Consider the following 8,064-nt stretch of genomic DNA (forward strand, 5'->3'; position numbering starts at 1 on the left):
GCCGGGTCTTTTTTAATGTTTAGAGTTTATTTTATATCTGAAGTTCAACAAATATTAAGAGATTTATGGACTTATTTAATTTATACTGCACACAGTGAGTGTTCAGGTGCCTTTCACAACCAATGTGCTGTTAAAACATTATATATATATATATATATATATATATATATATATATATATATACCAACCTTAATAATCGAGTTTAGATATCGGCAACACAATTCTTTAAAAGTCGGCATCGGCCTTAAAAACCCATATCAGTCAGCCGCAAATTGAAAATACGTTATTAATCCCGTGAGGGAAAATTCTGATGTCAACATAACTCCCACATGCAAACAGATAAAACAGAAGAATACAAACTACACTAAAAACCACAAACAAACATCCTAAACACACCGACTCCAGACACTGAGGAGTAGAAGCACATCGTAGCTCATCAGTGATGAAAAGTCTGATGGTCGTGGGGACGAACGGTCTTCTTGGCCTTTCTGTTCTGGACTTCCATATGCTGCTGCCACTGCCCCCTCAGGAGGGGTGTGTGTGTGTGTGTGTGTGTGTGTGTGTGTGTGTGTGTGTGTGTGTGTGTGTGTGTGTGTGTGTGTGTGTGTGTGGCACTTCCTACAAACACTAGCCCCAAACACACTGAAGCATAGAAAAGACACTGGCAACAGCAGCGTGGTAAAACCTGCACAGCAGATCCTGGCCTGTGGAGCAAATAGTTTGTTGTATTCTTTCTGTAAAGGAATCTCCTACCATCAGTGTCGGCTGGTGAATTATTATTACTGTTTTTGGTGGGGCGCACTTTAACAGGTGTTGTTCCCAAAACACCTGCTGTGGGAAGGTGCATATGAATAACAAGGTCTTTAATACATTTGTTCTGTTACCATGTTTCTTATCCATGTTAGTCAGACCTTTATTCTGCCAGATGAGTGCAGCTGAGACAGTCTTGACACATAAATAACACTGATATATGGAACAAAGGAGGTGTCCTTGAATTAACTGACATTAAAAAACAAAATAACAGTAGATAAAAACTATCCAGCAGGTAGTCCTCTTTGAGGAGCTGCATGACGGATTGTTCATTTAGATGTCATGCACGTCATCACCGTTGGTGATCACTGAGCAGACCAGGTTAACGGCCAGGCCACAGGAGGTCTCCTGATTACGGCATCACTACCGTAGATAGTATGAAAGACCTGTAAACCAGAGACAGTGTTTATAAATCTCTGACGCCACATTCCATCATTTTTTGGTTTTTCATCATTTAAATAAAGCTGCACGAGGTGCAGTGAATGTAGAACGAGATGGACAGATAAACCCTCATTAGGCCGGCTTATCTGCAGCCCAAGGGAGGCGGTTCCTTCCATTCCCATCTTGGCTGTGTAATTAGCATAATTTGTGTCGTCACTACCGAAAAATCCAGAAATGGACAAAGAGGTGGAGCTGAGGGCTGTAACATACCCAGTGGTCAAGTATTTACGTAAAAATGACCAGAAATGAACCTTATATACATGTAGCCACTCCTTAAAGCTCCAGCTTTAAAAGCCAATGTGTCACCTCTAAAACAAACCTTTGAGATTGGTCAACAACCCGACCCATCCAAAGGTAAATACAGCCGACAGTTGTAGCATACCAAATGGCCAAGTATTTCACCAAAATGACCAGAAGTTACCTTTTAACTTACAGGTCAGACTTCTTCATACAGGTCAATCTGACACCGTGATGCCAATACAAATTCTATGAACTTGAGCCAATGTTCTTAAAAAAGGACTGCACACCATCAAAAAGTGTAACGCCACCCCTAGTCAAAGTGTTCAGTTAGGAACGTATGGAACAATCAGATCACTGATGTATGATGGAACTTGATTATTAAGAGCTTTATATGTGAGAAGAAGGATCTTAAAATCTATTCTGAATTTAACAGGTAGCCAATGTAGGGAAGCTAAGACAGGAGAGATATGATCTCTCTTTTTAATTCTCATCAGAACTCTAGCTGCAGCATTTTGGACAAGCTGAAGACTTTTAACTACATTCTGTGGACTTCCTGAGAGTAATGAATTACAGTAATCCAGTCTTGATGTAATAAATGCATGAACTAGTTTTTCAGCATCACTCCTGGAAAGGATGCTTCTAATCTTAGCAATATTCCGAAGGTGGAAAAAGGAAATCCGACAAACTTGTGAAACCTGGGAATTGAATGACATGTCCTGGTCAAAGATAACACCAACGTTCCTTACTTTGTTCTCTGAGATTAATGTAATGCCATTCAGGTCAGGTGATTGGCTAAGCAATTTCCTTTTCTGGATTTCTGGTCCAAAGATGAGAACTTCCATCTTGTCTTGATTTAAAAGCAAAAAGTTTAGAGTCATTCAATTTTTTATGTCCTCAAGACAAGCCTGTAATCTACCCAACCGATTAGGTTCATCAGGGTTAATGGATAAATATAACTGAGTATCATCAGCATAACAGTGAGTATCATCAGCATAACAGTGAAAGTTTATCCCATGCTGTCTAATGATTTTACCAATTGGGAGCATATATATATATATATATATATATATATATATATATATATATATATATATATATATATATGTATACATATATATATATATATATATATATATATATATATATATATATATATATATATGTATACATATATATATATATGTATATATATATATATATATGTATATATATATATATATATATATATATATATATATATATATATATATATGTGTGTGTGTGTGTGTGTGTGTGTGTGTGTGTGTGTGTGTGGCAATACGGGAGTGGTCTATGACCTGTTGACGCCAAGGATGGCAATTGTACCTGCTCGAGTGTAATTTTATTAACAACGCCACCTTGGGAATTTCACCCAAGGAATTAAAGCATATAGATTAATTTCACTTGACAGTAGACATGGTTTCAGAAGTTACAATGAATTTGTTTTATTTTATAGAAGAGACAGTTTAAAAAACATTTTAAAAACTGGTCATGTAAAATACCATAAAAGAATACTAAAATTAATGCCCCAACAGAAACTGAACCAATGAAATGTATGGAGAAACAAATTAATTTAACTCACTGAAATTAATTCATGAAGTCCCAAAAAATGAGAGTTAACTAAACACAATACAACTACAAATTTAAATAAATAAAAAGGTTAACAAGCAGGACTGAGGCTAGTGATGGAGGCAGGTAACGCGGGGCAGAGAAGCCCCAACACAAGAAAAATAATGAAGAACGTATAAAGGATTCACCCCTGGCAGTGAACATTCATACCAACGTGAGAAAACCAGCACCACCACACGCACACGGGACCACCACCTCCGAGGCCACACACCACACCTCCTGCCTCAGCCTGCACAAAGAAAAAAAAGATTAAAAACGGTATAAAATGTGTACAATATAAATCAGCTGTTCTTCCTTCTGGACTCCGGCCACGACCCAGGGAACTTCCTTCAAACAGCTGATTTAAAATGTAGAAAAAGGAAATGAAACAAAACAGCGGCGCCTCCCGCTGGACCACGGAGAAATCTAAAAGGACAAGGAAGAGGTAGAAGTTAACAAACTAACAACTGACCAAGTGTGGAGACGGCGCAGCACACACCTACCGGTCCTCTCACCGATGACCCCTGAGTAGAAGGGAACTCCCTGCCCAGCAGCAACGGGGATTCAATCTTTCCCTGGTTTTACAAAGAGCTGATGTTAAGATTGTTTGACTCATATGTTATCTACCTGCAGAAGGTACGTACCGTTTGCTAATGTTTTGTATAGCAAAGGCAAGCGATGATGTCACACCCAACACTGATTAATTGCCCAAGCTTCAGAGTGCACAACACAGTTTGAGACACAGTAACTCTACTGCTAAACAGAGTAGTGTTGGTCTTTCTTCTGTTAGACCAAGCACGGGTACGGAGAAGATGGAGTTAAACACCTTTTAAGTTGACAGAACGAGGAGACAAATGATCAGAAGTCCAGTCACTGTTTTCACCGCTCATGAGGGGGAGAGCCTTTTTGCAACATCCAGCAGGTCCCGCGACCTGCTCCCGTCAGTTGCTTCGGACAGACTCTCGCCGTTCTACTGAAAACGGCTGATTTTTATTGAAGATTACAGGAATGTTACATACGCAGTTTGCCATGTACATACGTCAATGATCATGACAGGTGAAAATAACAGCCTTGTTAGCGGACAGTTTAATACATCACTAGAACATACATCCTTGAGATTACCAGGAACATCCTGATACATTCATGACAGGAGAAGATACATTCACTGGTACCGAGAGGCACTGAGTGGAGATGGAATGTGCACACTCCCTTCTCTGGTGCAGGAGAAGATATACAGCTATTAATCTTTGTGTAGAGGCCTTGAGCATCCTTGGTAACCGGTGCAAGAAAAGACTGCAATGTCTCACTCCCTTTTGGAGTTCCTGCAGCTGTTTTAGAGCTTGTGCAGGAGAGAAACACAGAGAGACCTTTATATTATAACATGATCCCATAATGAAAAGAGTAGCATGTAAGAATGAATAATAAAAGAGCTTATATGAGAGTTACATATATTTTCAATCCCCCTTTTGAACTCTTTTAAGAGTTCACCAAAGATGTAGGAAATCAAAACAACAACACCAAATTTCATCAAAAAGAATCAAATAAGCAAAGTTTTAAAATACAAATACAAACAATCAATCAGATTACATTTTCTCATATTTCTAGCAGTAAACTAATACAAAAAACATGATCATATATTTAACTGAACATGTTACAACATGAATGGATCGCATGCTCACCGTATGAGGGCGAAAAACCCTAATTATCGTACGTCAAATAGGGAAAATTCCCCCATGTCCCCTCATTTTGAGGCGAACGCCTTTTGGCACAGAGTGGGCATGCCTAGGACATCAATGATCAAAAAAATAAAAACAACACAATCAAAAAACTCATAGAAATAAACAGTTTAAGGGATTGTTACATAAATCACTCAATATTCTCACACTCTAACAACATCTTCTTCATCATGAGAGTCATCACTTTCATCAGAGGGTTCCCCTCCCAAATAGATGTTAGGATTGGCTAGTAACAAGGGCATCTGGATAATTGGGTCAGCAGGTGGAGGGTGTAAAATATTACCCTTGTAAAATAAATGAGGGTGTTAAATAGAACCCTTGTAGAATGTTCATAGGGTGGTTACTTCTTCCCCCTGTTGAGGTCCCTTCACTGGCTCCAGGCAGCTGCAGGGGGTGATGATATCAAGATTCTCGTCCTGCAGGATGTGGTGGTAGCTTGGCACGCTACTGTAGTCAGCAACTTCTCTTCCAGGTTTTAGTCTGTGATCCTTTTTTTTTTTTTTTAGTTAGGCAGATGTCAGCTGCTTCTCGTCCTGGTCCTTGGGTACTTTTTCTGGTCAGGCAGATGTCGGCTGCTTCTCTTCCAGGTTAGGCTCCTCCCGTCCAGCCGGACAGCGTGTGACGTCCTCTCCGTGATCCTGTATGGCCCGGTCCACCTTGGTTCCGTCCACTTTCTTTTGGTGACCTTCAGCAGGACCCAGACGACGCCTGGCACCGAAGGCGAAGTATCTTCATGTGTGGTTTTGGTCCAATGAAGGCTTTCTCGGCTTGTGCAGTCCAATTGATCTTGGCAGATAGTTGGTAGGAAGATTCACACTCCGGCCGGACCAGAAGTTCCCCGAACCGATCGCCTAGGGATTAAAGGTTATGCACAAAAATGTCCTAGCTCTTACTGACCCTAGCCTCTGATACCTTCAACATCAGACACATACAGTTACAAACAGCAAGCGCAATTAAAGGTACAGTGACATCACGACATGGACACACACAGACACACAAACACATACACATGCACATACACACACAGAGAGAGGGAGAGAGTAAGAATGTGTGTGGGAGAAAGAAATGAGTGGGATCCACTTCGCCACCAGCATCTCCACCTGTGTCACAGAGAAAAAATTACAAAGAAATTAAAACATAAAGCAAACAACAATAATTCAATGAGTATAAATGATCAAACTAAAATATACAACCATGCATGGGTTTTATAACAGTTCCGGCAACACTGGAGAGGAAGCCTTGTACAATGAATTCTTAAGATGTCCTTCATCAATTAGAGGTTATAGCCAAATTGTTTCAGGATCCTGAATTTGAATTGGTCAATTTACTCAGAATAGTCCAATGGCTTTGTTGATGTTTCTCAAGGCTCAGCCACACCCATATAGATAAATAAACAAACAAACAAAACAAACACAGTCAAACACACGGTCCATACACGTCTCTGTGCCCCCACACACCAAGCAAATGTCAGACTGAAGCGAAAGTGTGAAAACACTTAACCTAACGCTAAATCAGTGGAAAGAAAAAAATAAGACCTAAAGCGTGTAATCAAATTAATCCAACAAAACTTCCCATAACTGCCGTTCTAAACTCATGTTGCGGTGTGATCTCTCCAATTAGAAATTAGGACAACCACTTTTACTATCAATTCAACCAAATAGTTTCAGGTTGTCCCTTACCTAAACTACCTGTCTTTCTTACCTTCTTTCTTTCTTTCTTTCTTTTTTAAGAACACTACTCGCACAAGAAATCCTAAGAATTAATTCACTACTTAAGGTTAATTCATAAATAACGAAACTGCAGTTACAGGTTTGTTTGTGCATAGTATTGGTAATCAGCAGTTTTTTTCCTTATCTCCTCATCTAGAAGTGTGTTTCTGTGCTACTCCTCCATCTATAACACAAGTTAGTATCATCCTTAAAGCATCTGAAATTAAGCTGCATTGCTAAATCAATAACGTGATTTGTGCTAAGAAATACTCCCCTATCCTCTTCCTTTTTCCAGTGGCACTGATTGACAGATTTTAGATCAATTTAACGTTTTATTACTATTACGTTTCATTTAATTAATTTTGCTTTTTCTCTCTTATTTTTATCTATTTATTTATTTATGTTATTTACTTATTTATCATGCCATCCTGTGATGATAATCTTAAAGACTTTTTAGCCAATTGTCGTCAAAAAGGCCAATTAAAAATATTATGTTAAAGATTTCACAAGATAAAAATGTGAGCATAATTTTTATCGAATGAGGGGTACCATTATTCAATATTTTTGTAACATTATTTTCTGCGTTAGAACTTACAGCTGATAGAAAAATATAGGATCAGCTAGGTTTGGCTAGATCTGTTGGGAAACTCAACGGAGCTGAAACAACACTGTTGTCTCGGATGAGATGTTCCATGAATCATTTAGTCAGCTGAATGCCAAATTATTCATTTAATGTTTATTTTTATGCAATGAATGGAATGGGATGGAACGTTACTATAAACTGTCCAGAAATTTGCGCATGTTTGCTCGAAGGAGAGAACTGTTGAAGCCTAAAGCGTTCTCCTAGACTTATAAATAGACACCGTTTCCTTAACCAATGAAAATAAGTGATAACGCTGATGTATTCCGTTTTGAAAAGAAAATAAGGCTTTACTGCATGTCCGCTGCAGCTGAGAATCCTAAAACAATAAAGATTATATTGACGTCCAATGGTGAGTTGGGCTGAAATCCAGGTTACTAATCCTATTATTTATTTATTTATTGTTATTATTATTATCTTTTTTTTAGGCTAACTTTCTCAGTTAACTATGTTCTACAGTAGTTTAGTAAATTTTCCACAGTTCTGACATTTCATCAATTCAACTGGTTGTTGCCAAAAAGCCTTGTTCATTACCTGACTGCAGCAAGCACTCTTTTACTGGGTGTAACCATAGGAAACAGTCTCTTTTGAGCCTCTCTTTGTAAGTCCAGGATGACCACCGTCATTGATTAAAGTTCACATGTTAGCACACATGCTCCCCCTTTTGTACTTTGTTTCATCAGCAGCAGGGCAAATAAGTTTCTGCCTCTTTGTCCATCTTGTAGTGCTCCCCGTCTTGATGTTATAAGTCACAGCTTTTGGTGAGGGCTTCCAGGTTCTCTTTGTATAGAAGTCAGAGCCAAACATTCTTTGCAGCTGGTTGTGACAGGCCCACCCAGTAAAGTTCATGCCCGCCACAATG

Source organism: Nothobranchius furzeri, chromosome 11 (genome assembly GCF_043380555.1).
Source record: "Nothobranchius furzeri strain GRZ-AD chromosome 11, NfurGRZ-RIMD1, whole genome shotgun sequence".
Classification (NCBI taxonomy): domain Eukaryota; kingdom Metazoa; phylum Chordata; class Actinopteri; order Cyprinodontiformes; family Nothobranchiidae; genus Nothobranchius; species Nothobranchius furzeri.